This window comes from Epinephelus lanceolatus, chromosome 5, assembly GCF_041903045.1.
Source record: "Epinephelus lanceolatus isolate andai-2023 chromosome 5, ASM4190304v1, whole genome shotgun sequence".
Classification (NCBI taxonomy): domain Eukaryota; kingdom Metazoa; phylum Chordata; class Actinopteri; order Perciformes; family Serranidae; genus Epinephelus; species Epinephelus lanceolatus.
The window spans coordinates 24,886,124-24,904,879 of NC_135738.1; the positions used below are offsets into that span (position 1 = coordinate 24,886,124).

General features: G+C 41.4%; 1 protein-coding gene across 2 annotated transcripts in view; it reads left to right on the top strand.

Moving 5' to 3' along the window:
- Nucleotides 1-18,756, top strand: part of sema3ab (sema domain, immunoglobulin domain (Ig), short basic domain, secreted, (semaphorin) 3Ab) — a 79,312-nt gene that overhangs the window by 20,410 nt on the left and 40,146 nt on the right. Inside the window, exon 1 of one of the 2 annotated variants that reach the window (XM_078167939.1) lies at nt 1,597-1,673. The exons of the other annotated variant lie outside the window; for it this stretch is intronic. The gene's annotated coding sequence lies outside the window, so the exon portion shown is untranslated. Of the gene's footprint in view, nt 1-1,596; nt 1,674-18,756 lie in introns of those variants that run through there. 2 annotated transcript variants of the gene reach the window in all.

Sequence of the window (18,756 nt, forward strand, 5' to 3'; positions counted from 1 at the left end):
AATTATCTTACATATTAATTGCCAGGACAAAGAAGAAAATAACTGCTGCAGTGAAAGCTTTCCAAAGTTTTAATATCCTTTCCCATAGAAATATGATAGTATACACTGTGCAGTATTTGGCATTCGTTAAGCCTTGAAATAATTAGATGTATTATTCAAACTGAGCTTATCACCTGTGGCAACACACCTGAACCGTTGTTTGTTTTAGTGCACTGCTGTTGTTGGCCTGACTGTAGTTAAATCCAACTATCGTGAGTGAGATTTTGGTCTTTGCATTTACAGGAATCTGCACATAAAGCTGCCTGATGATATGAGGACATTCACAAGCATGGCCTAAATTACAAACAGACACAAATACACATGAATGTACATGTAAAAGAATGTGTATTGGCAGAAAGAAACACATGGTGTGGTCCATGTGCTTTCCTTTATGATTCTGAATATAGAAGTGCAAATATATGGATACAGGGAAGTACAGCTTCAGGATGGCCTTGAAAGTACTTGGTCTTTAGGTGCTGGATATGTGGCTGTTCCATTGCCGCATGGTGGTGACAGTGTGTGTTGATGACAACCACATGCAATGCCAGGACTCTATGTGGCTCCGTTAATGTGTGTGTGTTTTATGGAAGCTCAAGCTAAGTGGATTGTGGTCTGAGCTCAGTGGACATTTTGCTAATAGGCTCTGACAGTGAGCTGCATTAATTCGATGTGATGACACATGTCTCCAAATTAATACTCACTGATGTGTTTGTATGCGTGTGTGAGTGAGTCTTCTGAATGACAACATACAGAAAACGGATCATATGAAGTCATGCGTTGGACTGTTGCAAAGGAAAGATTTGCTGTTCTGCTGGAATATTGTGAATGGTTACCAGGCAGGCTGTTCTACTGTGTACAGCACTTTGGAGAGTTGTAAATCTTTGTCATTTGGGAACCAGAGGCTGTACATACTGTAGCCTTTTTTATGTGTCTGTGGCATCTGGAGCACACACTCAGTCACCCAGTCTCCATGAATGACTCACGGATAAGTGTTTCTTCGTTCGCTGGATCACTGTGGCATGATGTTTGTATCCCGGCACATCCTTTCTCCGTAGGGAGGCAAACGCATCTGTGATTCCCCACCCACACATTTCATTCACTGTGTATACCTGCCTACCTGTCTCTCCCTATCTTGCTCACACTCTGCCAAATACTGCACACTCCCAGGTTCCCCACAGAGGCAGGCAGCAGGCGGGCATGCCCATTGCCAGCCCCTGTCCTCCTCTGAGAGCGGCTGACGTCACCGCTCTTTTCCCAGGTGACCCTGTGAGACGCATCAACACTTCCAAACACCAGTATGATTTTTCACATCACACCAGTAGCTAAGGAAGGAACTGTGTGTGTGTGTGTGTATGCACACACACACAAACACAACTGTGTTTATGTTTGAAAAACATAGGGAGAGAGAGAGGGATGCTAATGATCAGTGGTTGGCAGATGGTAGAGTGATGTAGCGAGGACTGATATTACTGCCCACTTAAACTCATCTGCTGTTACTCCAACCCCCAACACTACTCCAAGGCTGGACTCATCCACAGGCTCTCCCTCTCTCGCGCACCCAAAGGCGCTCGCTCCCATACACACTCTTTCAGACACACGGAACTCTATACAAACATCAGCCTGGATTAATAATTGTAAGTGTACACCCTTTTGTTTGTTTCAACAGCATTCTTCCAGTGTTATTACAGGAGATGTGATATGTCTTTCTTAGGTTGGAGACGGCCCAGTTGTTGTTGGTTACTCATAGACTCATAGAGAGGTCTATTGTCTTGTCATCGCTGATATCACGCTGTCAGGGTAAGGAGTTCAGTGATCGCATCTTTGTCATGGCAATAAAATGAGTCTCATTTACAGTTTGTTGGTGTTGTTGGGCTGAGTAACAGATCTGGAGACAGAACCTGGGGGTGCGTGCCATGCGATCTCATAACACAACCTGATGTTTTTCTCTGTGTGTACATCACATCAGTGTAGTAACCAGGACAGAAAGTGTGTGTGTGTGTGTGCTTGTGTGTGGGTGTGTGTGTGTGTGTGCTTGTGTGTGATTTATGATGGCAGCTCAGTTTATGGAATTATGAAGTGTTCAGTAATAAAGTTAAAGCTTTTATGGAGTCTGTAGAGTCTCATAATTAGCATATTGGTCTGGAGTCAGACAGGGATTTGCAGCAGAGGCAAACACTCACAGCTCTTGGGTTTCATTTAGGTGTGAAGCTTGAGGATATTTCTTCAGTGTGACACTTGTTTTGCATTTCACATATCATTTCTTTCAGCAGTTTGTGGGCCATATTTCTAAGTTGCAGTATTTATTTTAGAACCTAAAGAAATCATAATTCAGTCAGATATTACATGATTAAAGGGATACTTTGTCACATGTGTAAATGAACTTCCGTCCATCTTACCAGTGCCCAGATCTCCCTGCTCATGTCTCAGCTCAATTCCATTTGTATCCTCCGTAGAGCTGGGGAAAATCCATTTGGCTTTTAGCTGGCTTAAGGGCAGTTGTTTGAACAACAGATTGTACTTCCACATTTTCACATGCCGACCACCACAGACACAAAGAGTATAATAGCAGCAGATTGAGAGAGAGACCCCCTACTCTCTCTCAAATTTGGACAGAACTCAGATCAAATTGTAAAAACAGAAACATATTTTAGTGCACTGTTTGGCTGTTACAGGAGAATTTGTGAACAAGAAGCAGACGCCATACTGTTACTGTTACTGAAAATACAGAGATCAAATCATACAACAACGGAAAATATAACCCAAGATTCTTTTACTGCAATGCCTATTTCTTTCATATTTTATCTTATCCGTAATTTGAGATTGTTTATTACCAGCTGGCCGCCATATTGCTTCCTGTGTCAGAACAGCCAGGCTGCATTACATCACCCAGCAGGAGCTAAAACGAATGCCACAGCCCTCTCCCTTTTGTTTCCTGTGGTCATATAGCACAAATTTCAAAAGTATTTGCATCTTTCTTTTGCATATACAGCTATGGGTGGGACTTGCTTTAAAACATATTATGATATATTGCGATTTGTTATCGTTTTTCAACTGTAAACTGGAAAGCTTGGTCAACATCTGTTTTATCTAATAAGATGAAGTTTTCAGTATATTCATCTCACTTCAGCCATTTTTTGCTGCAGCAAAATGTATCTTTTGGACTGAAAAAACAATTGATTATTAGATTTAAGTAGGCTGCATAAATATCAATAATTGATATAATAAAAACCGATACTTGGAACTGTGTGACGATACGATATTGCCACACAGAAACATTGTGATACTATGCTGTATTTTTCCCCCTCCTGTATATACAGCCCAGTTTTATGAAAAGACTCTTTTCAGCTGTAAAATACTTCTTTAACTACAGAGGGTACAGGTGATGACTGATGATCAAATTACTGCATACTTTAGTTTTTGTTGAGCAAGTTAGTGAGCACACCACACACACTTCCACAAGCCCTCCCAACTGTATACATTTAGTGACTGAGGATCTTTGATCAGAGACCCTGTCTCTGTAGCCTGATGATGCATTAAATTACCCCTAACATGACTCAGTGCCGTTTATCTTACCCCATCCAAAAGCAAACAGTGCATAGGTTTCCAAAACTCCTAAATATCTGCATCAGTGAAACACAGTTTTCATGGTTTGCATTGACAGAAATGATTAAAATCAGCCCGCGGGTTGCATTGTGATGATGTATGCTGTCAGAAGTTAGTCAGCGAAATTAAATGTACCACAGAGTACCGCAAATAACTTGTGTAAATGATGTGCCGCTCTAAGGGATGTTATTCCTCACGTCTGTGTGTGTTTACACTGATCTTTTGAGTCCCTAATTAAAAGCTATGTACGAGGATGTGTTCTCTTAAGTGAGAGGCTGAAAGGCGTGAAAGCTTATTTACCGCCATGCTGCACTGTGGGGACTAGTTAAAGGTGCTGACAGTGGCTCTTACTGCTCCAAATACTGTAACACACTCACACACACACCTACACACACAGACAGATAGAGATAGATAGTTCACAGCTGCCCTGTCTCAGGAGAGGGAGAACAGACGACTCTCCTCAACAAGACCACTCCCTACCTTACCCATAGTTACAAACTAACAGCAAGAATTGAAAAGATTTGAAATATATGCAAATAAGGAGTGACAGATTTTTATATTTACTAATTATCAAAGCCACTTGCATGATGGCAAATTTAACAATGTCATTAGCAGTGTGGTGTCCCAGCTCTGGCAAAGTTGCAGCCTGCTTTCTGGGATACACAAAGTGCTGAATCTCTGTTAAGCCAGTATATTTGGACCAGCATGAACTGAAAATGCATTGTCTCCTGACTATTAGTCTAAATTTTTCCCCTCGCATGGTCAGCTGTTGCAAAGCCAGAACCATGCACATGTTTTTTATTTCTCTGGGCACAATGCAGCAGAATACCTCTCATTAAGTGTAGCTGACCATTACCACATGGAGGTGAGGTTAAGAGGGGTTGGCATAACTCTTCTGCTACTGCTCAACCAGATCCTGTAAAACGTGAATGGCTTCTAAGAAGAAAGGAGCCCAATGTTTGAATATGAAATTCGCAAAAACATGACTGTGGCAAGACAAAACAGCCTCTGCTTTTACAGGCTTGGAAGGGACGGAGAGAAATTAGTTCAGTCAGGGAGGTTATGTTGTTCTTTGAAAATGCTCTCTTCACATTGTGAAATGACTATAAAAACTCTGAAGAGCACAGTTTGAACTAGAAGGGCGCTCACAGAGTGAGAGCCCTGTTTCGCAATGTTGCAAAGGGTAAAATAATTTGTGTATCTGCCTTGTGATTCGCAGCCGCTCCAAAATATAATGATTTGTTGCTTGGCCTGTGCTGCACCCTTCCAACAAGTTTCATGAAAACTAAGCAAGTGGTTTTTCCGTAATCCTGCTGACAAACAGACAAACAAACCAAACTGAGACCCGTAATCTCCTCAGTGGAGGTATAACTCCCTTTTTAGAATAATATCAATATACAGTGCTGTTGTTTCCAGTTTGAAATGAAGCCTCCCCCACTGTCTATTGTCATCAAGCAGGGTGGCAGAAAGCATGGAGTCACTTATGCTATTTCCTCTAATTACGCCCTCTTCACACACAGTGTTAGGGTCAGCGGGCAGAGGGCTAATTGAACCTTAAGATAGCTCAGAAGAAATGTGCTACTAGTTTACTCCCACCACAGTCTGTCACTGGCATGAGCAGCACATCCTGAGTGGCTGTTGTGGTTTCATTATGAAACTGACATTCCTTTTGAATGTTTGCTGGCAGTCAGATATTTCTCTCACCAGAGGCTCTTTGTTAAGGATCCAGACACAAACAGTCATCTGTCAATAGTCTGCTGGGTAGTTTCTAAAAGAGGTAGACAGAGGAATTCACAAAAAAAGTGTGGGGGTTTTCTTATACTATACCTACTGTATCTTTTATGAAGTTTTTTTTGGCATGAGCTGTACTGTCTTTAATAACTTCCAGAAACGGGAAAATGTAATTAATTCATGCAATGGCAATTAAATGCTGCATTTTATTATTGTGGATTATGGCATGTGGATATAACCTATAAACTACTATTTAATAGAAATTCTCCAGAGAAAGATAAATAGAAATATGACAACACACATTTAAAGGTGACATATTCATGTAGGTGAATCACGTAACAGTTTTAATATCTTCATCTCATTTGATGACGATAATACAGTGAGCAATGTATGAATATACTGCTACAGTATCACAGTTCAGGGCTGTAATTACCTAATCACATATTTAATGTCGAGGTTGACCATTTTCAATCACACTTTCTGACACCCAACTCTCAAGGAGGGTCCCTAGATGAATTTTTCGTAAACTTAACAGGTAAACTGACCATTTTGGAGCATTTTGAAACAAAAAACTGAAAGAAACAAGGATTAAGGGTTTTCAATGTTTTGATGACTGAGTGCCATTTTAGGGAGCCAACATTTGATTGAGGACCACATAGAGAAGTGCACACACTGACATTTTTATGACATACAATAATATGACTTTTATGACAAACTAACACTAGGGTTGTAACAGTATGAGGTTTTCACGGTATGATAACCGTCTCAGAAAGTATTGGGGTTTCACAGTATCACAGCAGTAAAGAATTTATATAATTATCAGTCAGAATGACCCTTAAAGGAATGAAAATGAAAGGTTTATTGTTGATAGAACAAACATTTCATTACTATAATTGATACTTGAAACCATTTTGTCAATGGAAGTTTGTGTAAAAAGTCTCTCCCTAGTAAATAACTAAAGTAAAGGGGAGATTGAACGTCCAGTTGAATTTTTTTTCTTCCAATATTGTAGATAGGGAAATGTACACAGTATGATAACCGTCAACTTTCATATCACAGTATATTGCTGAAACCCAGCTAACACTTTACAAAATCTGTAGTCGACAGTGATATAGACTACGTAACACTCCTAATACATTGTAGTTTTACACTTTGTAATACAAAGTAGTGACTCAGCAAGACAACACAGTGTTTGACTGCTTCTGTAGGGCTACGGCAACACTACTTGCACAAACCACACGCAGAACTGCAGAACACCATAATACTAGATCTGGTAGTAATCAAATAAATGACTATTTGTGGAGTGTATTTACAATTCTAATTACATTTGCTAATGATTATTTCAGATGACGTTGCATGCTTGCCCTTTTATTCAGCATCATACTTAAGTTTTGTCATGTCGCCAAGCTAGTTTGCTGTCTCTCTTAAGTAGCTGTCCATGATTCACTCACTCAACAGCAGCATTTGGCACTTCAAAATAAAAGCTCTGTGCAGGAAATTAATTGTACTTCAAAATAAAGTGTGTTTTTTTACAGACTTGACACATTCTTGAGTCACTTGCGGTCTACACAGAAGGGAGCCGCAACCCACCAGGTGGGAACCACTGCCTTAGCCCACTGCCAGGTGATTCTTTGAGAAGGAAACTGGTAAAACAGGTTGCAGTATGACAGCTAATTTCTTGACAATAGACGAAGATTATACTTTCTTACAATAGAAATCACACAGAAATGCATAGGAGGGAGTCAGCATTGCTCATGGAACAGTGTGAGAGATTTAGAAGGATTTCAGGGCATATAGCGGTGAGGACAGCAGATTGCAACCGAATGAAACATTAGAATTCCTTTAGTGTTCATTGCTCACAAGGTTTTTACCAGGAGCTGATTTATCGAGGTCTCTCCCTCTCTAAAACAAATAGACCCAGTGATTTAAAGGAGCTATATGTAAGAAATCTAAAGCAAATAGTCAAAAATCCTCCTAATATGTCACAGAGACTAAGGAATAATGTTCATATAACATACTGATCTCACCGACAACAATAGTACGGCCAGAATATTCGCATTTAAAAAAATATTTTACGGTCCGCAAATCATGTTTATGTTTTGAATTTGTGTTTTGGCCTGTTGCGCCACCCACCGCCGTCTACCAGTCACACAGTCAGTAGAGTCTCAGCATCAGTTACAGTTATGACTGAGCTACAGCAGCACGGCAAACAGCATTAGCAGTGTCCCGGTACATAGCATTAGCAGCCAGCTCCTCTGCTGTATCCCGGCAGCAGCGTTAGCAGCAGAGAAGCCGGACTTGCTCGAATGGTCCGCTGGAAAACCGAAGATCACGGACACGGCAACACGGCCCTGCCACGGCAGCCGTCCGTGGGCAAACAAATCAGTCTCCAGCGTGCCACTGTCCAGCAACCTCAAATCTGTAGGGGAGGGGGGGCGGACACGATTCGCGACAGTATTTTGAATTTGAGCGCAGTAACTGTTTTGGCCACATTCTTACATACAGTGCCTTTAAGCCGGTGAAAACACTGAAAAATCAGTGTTTAAGATGAGGTGCAGCTCATCACAGATTGGCTTCTAATTATAGTGGTTGATGCACAAATGTGAATGGCCCTATCTAGAGCCAGTGCTTGGTTTGTCCACGTTGAGCCACTGTAGAAACATTTCCATAAACAAGGAGCCACTCCCTATGTAGATATAAACAGCTCATTCTAAGGCAAGGAAATCAGAAGTTTTGGATACTGATTACATTATATTCCATTAGTGCCAATATATATACTCCTAAATCCTACACACTAGACCTTTAAGAGGTCATAAGAATCCTACTATTTGGTTTTGGACTCTTTGCAAAACAATGCAATATCAATGTTAGTGATTTTGGTATCAATCTGACCAAAAAGAAGTGCAGACGTCAGACATGAATGCAAAGTTATTTTTCTATTTTCACAATCTTAACGCATCACAGGTGTTTTTTCTGTAACATTGTACTGATTTATTAGTTATTGTTGAAACACAATCCTCCTTGTAGCTCCCATCACTGTGGTTATGTATCGTAACTGTGTCTAAATCTCTGACCCACTGTCAGTCACTATCTCCAAGGTTATCTTAGAAAAACTACCCCCTTCGCACCGTCTCAGATTTCCTTGAAGTCACTCCCCAACTAATGGATCTGCCTCAAACTGTGAGCAACACATAGTTCTCTTTTACAGCAGCCTTTCATCCTCACAATAACAGAAGTCTGATTTAGTGCAAACATGTGCTTGTGTAATTTGCAGTCAGGTATGTGTTTACTGTATTTGTTAAAGTTTGCTCAGAGCTCCTGTTGTGTGTTTCTTCTTGAACCTCCATCTGCTTCTCCTTCATTTCCTCCCATCTCTCCACCTCATCCCTCATTATTTCCTCCCTGTTTCAATCTGCACGTCCTTTTTAAAATTCCCTCATCCTCTGCCCATCTCTTGTTCCAGCGCTCACTTCTTTTCATCTCAGCCACACACCGTCCTCCCCGCCCAAAGTCCCGGCGCTGACACAGATGGGCGCTCTGCTAGTTCATGCTAGCTGACCCATAAGGTGAACCCCTCTGCCCCACCGGACGCTTCTGTTTGCAAACTGTGACAAAGTATCAGATTTACCCTTTTCTGTAGGTGCAGGTAGCGTGGAGGAACAGGGGATCTGGGCATGTTCCTCCATATTACCCGATCACACCCCCATCACACCCCTCTGTGCGCTCATCCCTTGACACATGCCTGTTCATGCTCACACACACACACATTCACACACACACTCACAGATGTACATTCCAGGAAAATCGGGTGAGTGAAACCCCTCTGTGGTTAGACTGCTGCTCTGAATTAAAGTCAGCCTATGTCATTGAAGGACAAAGCCTTATTAAATTAACTTAAGCGATTATTTGGCATTTGCGAAAGTCGCTCCGAGGCACAGAATTACACACACACAGATATCCTAATTAGCTAAATGAGTCATTAATTTTAGCAGAGCGTTATTAAGATAAAGTTAATGAAGGTAAGACTAATTAAGACATGATGAATCGACATGTCTGTTGCACTCATTAACACATTATCTACTGCCTCTCTGTTATCACTCTTATCTGCTTTTACTGCAGAATGGCGCCTGGAAATTAGACATTAAAGTGTCATCCAACTGGTTTATCTCAGAGATTGACATTAACAGGGACTTCGAGGGAAGTTAGTTTTCTTTAGCTTACCTCAGTGCTTTTACAGATCATCATTATTTTTAGTCCGTAACAATGTCTTACAGGCATGCAGGAAAAGGAGAGTGCAACTTGTTGCTTCAGATACATAACGTAAGTAAAAAAAGATGCCAGCGGAAGCCTGGAAGTGCTGTTGCCAGCACATAACAAAAAGGTCCAAGCATTTTAGAACTCCCACTCAAGAAGGATGTACTTGAACTGGCTCTAGTGGTGAGGTGATGGATACACTAGCTTGCTGATTGCTGTCGGTGTGAAGACTCTAATCTCATCAGGGTTTTGGAGGAAAACGACAACTGACTATTTTCACTTCATAAGCCTTGAGATAGATCAGTTTAAGTGAAAAGATATATTGTTTAAGAGTTAATTGGATTAAGGTAAGAGTTTGATGCAGCTAATGTCGCGGATTCCAGATATTAATAAACCTTTCACTGTGTGTATTGATAACCAGAAAGGACCTCTGTTGCTGTTGGGTAGGATTGAGTCTGTCAGGGTGGATCCTGAACTGATATCCTCACTAAGACATTTTAGCTGATAAGTAGCTTGATAGGTAGCCAAAATGACCAGCGCGTCTTTCCTCACCCTGAATTTATTCTGTTTTTGCATTGAGGGTTTTATTGTCTGCATTCTTTTTTGCTGTATTCGTATTTGTGCTGTAACTACACAGTCTCACAGAAATACATGAAATGGACATGACCTCTTTACCCCATGTCATGTGGTAGTGGGCAAAAAATGTGTTAAAATTACCTACTGGCAACCAGTGTTGGGCAAGCTACTTGGAAAAAGTAGTGAGCTAAGCTACCAGCTACTCTACATCAAAATAAAATGTCACTAACATGACATCATCAATAGGCTTATTACACTTTCTTTCTTTCTCCTCTTTCTACTTAATACATTTCTCTGTCTTGGCCTCATTCAAGGCTATCTGGCTATGTCAGTAATTCAGAAACAGAATTCCAAAATATATGTTTCAGTCAATGAAAACCTTTTTGGGGGGATATTGGAATATGAACATGTCCATGCAGTGTAGCCAATCAGAGGAAGAGCAAGGTGGGTCTTGTCAAGAAAAGCCAATAGTGAGGCAGCAAGCAGAATAAACTGCAGAATCAGTAAGTGATGTCATATGGAAGTACTTCCCTCGTCTATATGCCTCGGTGTAGCACTGGTGTCAGTTACATTACTTATCCTTAGTTTTATCCTTACATTTATTCAGACCTTTGCAGACAAAAGTCTGCTGCATTTAAGTGCTTTCCCTGGGGAAAATAGCTTGTAACTTTTAAGGACGCTACTGCGCTATTCGGTCAATTAAGTTTACTTCATTATTGAAAAGTTATTTGACTCAGAAAGTTGTAATGCTGCCACTACAACACTGAGAAATGCAGTGAAGTTAGTAACGTCGCTACCTGAGTGACACTACTGCCCAACACTGCCGGCAACACAGAAATAATGGTAGTGCAAAGTCTATTCTGAACAGTGGCAGGCTAGTTAATTTTAGGGAAATAAAAATACTTGGAAAGTTAAGGAAAAGATTGCGGTAAGTGACGTTAACTTACGTACTTTGTGTTGTTACATAAAGTCTGTAAAGTAACTTAGGTACTTTGAATTTTGGTTTCACATGAGGCACGAACAGCGATCTCCCGCTTGAAAGTCCATACTTGTTTGACCCATCCACCACCACTCCCATTTACTCTACACAGACCTACATGGACGTTCTTGCTCTTCATACTTAATTTGTGTGTCAGCCACAGCAGCATATCCTCACTGACATTTCATTTTAACACATTCTTGCCCACTACCACGCAATGCATTGACTTTTTGTCCATTTCATGTACTTCTATGAGGCCGGGCTGGCTCTAATATTGCTCCATTAATATTCCTTTATTGAGCCGCATGAATGATCTGGCACGGTGAGCACTGCTGTTTCACACGTTTACAACTTGCAAGCAGTGGTAATAGTTTTAACAATTACAGGATAAGGATGTGTGAAAAAACACAGTCTTTTTTATTCTTTTTATTGAGGCTACTGCATTGGCACAGTGTTGGGCTCCAGTGGAAATAAATGCACAGCCATTCAGCAAAAAGTTGAACCAGGCTCAACTCTTATTCTAACACAGTGTGATGTAATATGGCAATGCACTGTGTTGGCCAATGAAATGTGTGTAAGCTACATTTAGCAGAACCTGAAATAACAGCAGTGGGACCAGTTGTGTGCAATGACATAGTGAATATCACGTGGTCAAATTTTATTTAGTGACCTGTGTGACAGTGCAGGTGTGCTTTTAAGGGATAGTTTGACAATTTTCAGCAAGTTTTGTATCATAACAATGTGGGTAGTGTGTGTTAATGAGCTGTGGTAAACTTCCTTCCCTCTTACCAGCGCCCAGATCTCCCTGCTCATCTCTCAGTTTAAAGCCACCGGATCATGCTGGCTCTAGGGCTGTTGCTGGAACTACAGATTGTAACACTGTATTTTTGCATGCCCACCAGCATGCCCCCTCCCCTCCCCAAAATTCAGACCAAATTCTGAGCAAACTGTAAAGTTCAACACTGTTGATGAAATGCAAAGCAAGATTCTATTACTGTATTGCTTATTTCTCACCTAAAATGTCTTCAGAAACCATTTTTAGTGCACTGTTTGGCTGTAACATGAGAATTTGTGAACAGGACATGGGCGCCTACTGTTTCCTGTGTTGCAAAAAGGGAGGCTAAAAATACTGAGATGAAATTAAAAAACTAAGCACTGTTGACCAAATATGAACCAAGATTCTGTTACTGCGTCGCTTATTTCTCACCTAAAATGTTTTCAGAAACATATTTTAGCTTACTGTTTAACTGTAATTTGAGATTGTTTGTTTCCAACAGGCCAGCCGCTATGTTGGTTCCTGTGTCAGCATTACGTCATTCACCAGCAGGACCGTTTGGTGCAGTGTAGGGCATTCTGGTAGTTGTTGGTTTCCTACCTCTCGAGCAAAAGCGAATGTTACCGCCCTTTTTCTCTATTTACTCTGGTCATGTAGCACCAATTTCAAAAGTATTTGCATCTCTCTAATGCATAGACAGCCCATTTTTACGAAAGGACTGTTTTTCCAGCAGTGAAACACTTTTTTAGGTTAATATTGTAGACAACACGGCCTGAGGGTTACTTCATTTCCCTCTATCTTGTTTAGGAAAGGAAGGTGACAGACTTCGTAGAGCAGAGTGTTATAATGACCCTGATGTCCTGCGGTGAGTCTCACTTGGTTTTGAGAAGACTCTCTAAGTGTGCCATTAATTCCCGCTCCTCCCCCTCATACCGCTGACCTTCCTCCCCACAGAGTGCAGGGTGAAGGGATGGGGCCGGGTAATGATAAGCTTGTCTGTGCAGGTGTGAGCGACAGCAGTCAGAAGATCACTAGTGTCTCCAAAAGCTCTGGAATGCCTCAGTTTCCAGTCAGATAAAAGTCAGTCAGTGTTGGTAAAGACAAAAGGAACACGGATAGAAACCTCATGTGGAGTCTGTGGCGTGAAGAATTGTTACACATCATAGATATAAATCATAAATAAGCTTGAGTGTTTGTGTTTGTTCATAACATTATTATTGTTCTGTGGTGTAATATGGTCTTATGCATCCCATGAGCTGTACTTTCGGGATGATATTGAGTCGGAGCCGCTTCTTCTCATTTACTGCTAACTCCAACACAGCACAATATATTATGCAGCAGCATGGCAGACAACATACCAGAGAGAGAGGGAGCCAAGCATGGTAATACACCGCTGCATGTTTTGGTTAATTACTCAATTTAACAATGTAGCTGACACTGTGTTCTCAATTATGCTTTGTTGCATATTCAGAGTGATGAAGCTCGGAGTGTCCTTTTTCCACTCAATTTGATTGTTTTAAACAAACAAGGCAAAATATGCAGTGGTTGTTGTAACAGGTTTGGCACTGAGCTAGATTGTAATGCATCTCCAAAAGCAGGCATATCATTAACAGTGGAGAGACTGCTGTGTTTTATACAGAGTTGTTGTTCACATACAGATGACTTCATAGCTACAGTGTGGAGCGGAAACTTGAAACAGTGCACAGAACTAGATTAGAAAACTAAGCCCTCATTAACAATCATTTAAACCCATGTTTACAACACTCGGAGTGGTCATATTCAATGGATCTGCTGTAATGATGAAAACAAAATGATGCATTTATACAATGTTTCCCAATTGGACGGATACATGAAAGATGCAGAAAGCTGTGGTATGATTGGAGATGGCAGGTTGGGCACTCTAACCCTGTTTGATCACGGGTAGTGGGGCAGAGCCATCAAACATGGAGGCCAGAGGGGCACAGGCAGAAAATACAATGACTGTGCATGTCGGGATGGTTTTCTGAGTTCCTTTGTTTGTGTTTGTATGCAATCAGTGGCATTACCAGGATGTGTCCGCTCACTGTAACAGTGGTTGCCTTCATCTTCGTTCACCCATGGGTCACTTAAGACTAAACATCTATGGGCGCCGTGATGAGGCACCCAAGCGGAAGAACATGAGGCTTGGATGAGGTTGAGATAAAGGGATTATGGAAAGGAAGGGCGGATAAATGAGATTTTAGACCCGGAGAGCAGTGGCTGCGTTGTGTTTGATGCCTTGGCAGAGACTGGTGCCTGACTAATGTGGCGTGATACACTGGGTACTGAAAGCAGGGCCAAGGGTTCCTTCCTGGGCATGAGTTTCTGGGTTGGAGCTTCTGCTTAATTGGACAGCTGGACCATTTTCCCCACATATTTTCACAAAAGAGGATGCTGTAAGCTTCTCCTCTCCTCTCTAATGATTTCTGCACTCCTCTTTGCTCTTCCCGAGGTTTGCTTGCCCAATATTGGCATTACTTCAGCATGGAGTGCTTGCTATCAGTGCGGTAATCAGAGATTGAGAGATGGATATGTGTTGTTTCTCTCTTCTCTCTAGGTAACAGCCTTTCTCACTCGACCATGACAAGCCCGGCAGTTATTGATACTTTAGCTAAGGGGGTCATACAATAATACCCCCTTCTCTTTCTGCAGGTTGCAGCAGTTCTCCCCTACCTAATTTAGAGCAGAAACTCTCCATAGTCAGTGAGTGCCTTGTATTAACTTACAGGAATGCAGGCTTTCTACTTAGAAGTGAAACTAAACACACTGTCCTTTCATGATGGCTTGTTTTTGTCTGCGGGGCGCTCATTTTGATAAATGCTTTTTTATGTGACATGAAATTTGATCCGTTAAAAACATGTTTGCAAGAAGTGTTTACATCAGTGAAATATCAGGGTCATTGCAGGGCTCCGATTGTAGTAAGGCGTTAACCAAAGTGAACATTAATCTTAAACGCTATGTGCCAAAAGGTTATTTATGAGCTGTATGTTAAAAATCTTGTTAAATTTATATAGCTGCACCTGGCAGACTGCAGGAGAGGTTAAAGCATGTACGTCTGAGGACATACCTGTGGATGAGGGAGGATATAGGTGGAATGAAGGGTAGAGTTGTTACTCTTTCATGGAAAAATGCAGTGAAAATATATATGTTGTCTTTATGCTTTCAAAAATGCAGAAGGGAATGTCCCATGGTAAATTTCATGACAACACCTGGGCGGACTGGGCAGGATGAAGGACATGTTGTGTCACATTTCTGCTACATGTCCAGCAATAAGCCAAATGAGGTGCAGTTTCCTCTTGGCTAATTAGTGTGGAATTGGTGCTGTTTTATCAACCTCCCTGGGGCCTCACCGTAGTGAGCTTCTAGCTGTTGCTATAGAATTCTGGAAGTTGTCTGGGTGAGTACAGACAGACACAAACAAGACAGATGCAAAGAGGTGTGAACAAGAAAGGGAGGAGCGACAGGAGACATCAGCCAGAGGTTGTTTTCTGTTGGCTTAACAGGGGGCAATGTGGGCTGAAACCCAAGCCCTTTCTTGGGTCATATCAGTGTCAAAGCAGCAACTCATAATGACCTGAGAGAGATGCTTCTGACTTCGGGTAATTTTAAGAGCACTGATGGAGCAGCAGGCCATAATGGCCCCTCTTTAGATGCTCCTGCATCGTGAACGAGTGAATGCACTGTTGATTGATGTTCACCTGCAGATTATTCTCTTTCCTCAACAACGTTGAGTGGTGAATGATCCCGTCCTCTGCTCTTTTCTTATCATCTTTACCCTCCTTTTCAGACCTTTGCTTCTTCTCTTCAGTTGTGTCGCTGTCCATGTTTTGTCCTCCCTTCCCACCTCTCTCTTCCGTCATCTTGTGTGGCCCTCTGTGATTTAGAGTAGGTAGATTGTATTCAGTCAGGACTGAGCAGTCCAAGGCTGAATGGGGATTATTGGGTTTATGTCAGAGTCAAGGTTCCAATTGGAGGTATAAATCTGGGTGGAAGGATGGCGGCTCATAGATCCCTTCTGTTTGACCTCAGCTTAACACCAGAAGCCCCATTAAAAAAGACGCCCCAGATCGATCGATCAAGCCCCTCTCCTCCCCCCAAGACTCCCTGTGCTATTGACAAGGTCAGTTAATCCATCGTTAAATGTCAGTACACACAGTGTTTATGGGCTCAACTGACACTGCTGATGTGCACATTCAGGGGTCAGCTGTGGCAAGCGAGGCGATTTGATTAAAATGCAGGAAGGAACATTACAAGGACATTCAACATGTGTAGTCTTTGGGAAGAACAGAAATCAATGTACTATTGTTCTTTTCATTAAAGCATATCTGGTTTTCGTTTAGACAATAATTGTTTTGAAAAAAAAGTATCCGGCGACTGCTCAAAGCTTGTCTCTTACAACATTGGTTCTAGTTTACCATGATCAAGCAGTTAACCACAAAGATGGCCTATCAAAAATATTTACACGAATCATATTTGTAATGGTCACATGGATCATTTTGAAGGGAACAGACAAACAGTATCATCCGGCTGATTGGGAGGAACTGTCTGAGCTATTCTGACAGATCTAGCAGGATGGTTTTAACAACTTTAGTTCTGTTCATTTTTTTTTTTACTTCACCGATAAGAGGTATTGTTTTCAAGCTACTGGAGTTACAGGCTTAGAGATTAGGCTTAACCCTGAGTGACACAGGCTCATCGCTGACCTCCACCTTTTCTGATCAAAGACTCAGCAGGGATGTAGTCCCAAGTCTCCAGTATTTGTTTTTAATGAAGTCTAACCTTTAACCCCCAATAAGCCAGAGAATATCTCAACAATAATTTGGCTGTCATGCTGGCTCTTACGTAACATAATAGTCAGAGAGTGAAAGTTGCACCCCTTTAGCAGTCACATTTTTGCTCCTCAAGGCGTATAACCATTAAAAAATATGAAATGTTGATTATTATTTCTTAACTGTATGAGTTGGCAGAGATCTGTAAGCAGGGAAAGGTGTCTTTGTCCTAAGAATAATCTATCAGCAGGTTGGAACTCTCTGAAACTGGAGAAACAGTAGCTCCTGTGTGTCTTGCGAACTACTTTGCCATTGGCACTGCCCGCAACGAGGGGAAAAAAAAGGAGGTTTGAGCCGGTCACGTTTACCTAGAAGAAGTTATTGTTATGTCTACTTCCAGAAGGTATACCATTACATGCTGGGTTTAGTGCTTTATGACTTCTTCTCTCTCTTTCTTTCCCCACATTTTCCTACTCACACCTCGAGCTATATAGAGCTTACTGTGGTAACAACCAGGAGTGTGACAGAGAGACAGAAAGTAAAGTGTATGGTCATGTCAGTTTGGTTTGTTATAGCACGAAGGAGGTGAGTTGTGTGATGTCTGGACCGCTGTCACTCGGCTGAACTGAGTCAATAAACAGCATCAGTGATGAGTTTCAGCTTGTCTGTCTCCACCACACACACACACACACACACACACACATACACAAACAGGCACACACGATGTTAACAGAAACAAACTGGTCTTTTTCTCTCATTATACCCTTTCCCCCCTCTCTGGAAAGTGAGTCTCTCCTCTGACACATGAGCTTTGCAAACGTAGGTGTTTTATTCTCAGGTTATTTATTACTTTTGTACAGTAAATCTGCAAAACGGCAACAGTTTTACAAACCTTGTAAAATATACAATTTATGTGACAGATGTTGAATTTAATGGTGAAGTAAAATAGCCACAACAACATAACATAAGTTATGAAAAGAGTTTCCAGAAAGTGCAGACTGCTTCAGGTTTGGTTGTGCAGGTCTTGCTGTTGTTAACTTCCTATTAAGAGGAAAATACAGAGCTTGCTTCGGTTTGATAATATCAAATATCTGAATACTTTTAGGAAAGTAATTCAAATGGTGTAAGTGTGCTTGCACTTCTTGCACAAAGAAAGGATTTTGTGTGGCGTCAGAATCAGTGCCGATAATCATCAACAAGCCACCAAGTAAGAGCAATAGTTTACAGTTTCCAATCTCAGTTTATGAAAAGATATTTGGAAAAGTCTTACAGGATCATAGAGCAAGTGTGTCTTTCAAAAGAAGCAATAGCACTCATATTATTCTCCAGTTGATGCATTAATAGATAGCTGAGGCACAAATGGTGCATGGCTTAAGCCGCACTGTACGTCTGGTTTGTATCTCCCAACCATAAAAGCTCAGCTGGGATACATACATATTAAAACAGCAGCTAATTCACCACGATAGCAGATCACTGTTAAAGGGAACACCTCCAGAAGCTTAAGCATGGAAAAGACTGGAAATTAAATGTGTCTGCCAAGTGCCGCTGCATAACTTTACCAAAGAACTTGGAGCCTGAAGTAGAAAAGTTTTGGTTTCGAGCACCTCTGCCTATCTCTGAATATCATAAATGTATCAGAGAAAGGTTTGGCATAACATGCTTAGAAAATATATTCTGCAATGAGTCCAGACTGTGGAAATAGTTAACTAATCTCCAGCTCCAGGGCCAGTGTACTGCAGCTGACCCTGTACACTGACCTCCAAGAAGGAAGGCAAACAAAAAGTATCACATTACATTAACAGATTGTAGCTTGTAGGCTTCTTGTGAAGTCATCAAAGGTTCTTCTCAAAATTGTAATACTGTGCTCATATGTCACTCCACTGTCTTATTTTACACACCAGTATGTCTTGAACGACCTGAAAACATTTCACATGACTATTTTCCACACCATGTGACTTTATTTCTAGGAGTACATGACCGATAAAGGTGCTGTCACAGCACCCGTCCTTGTT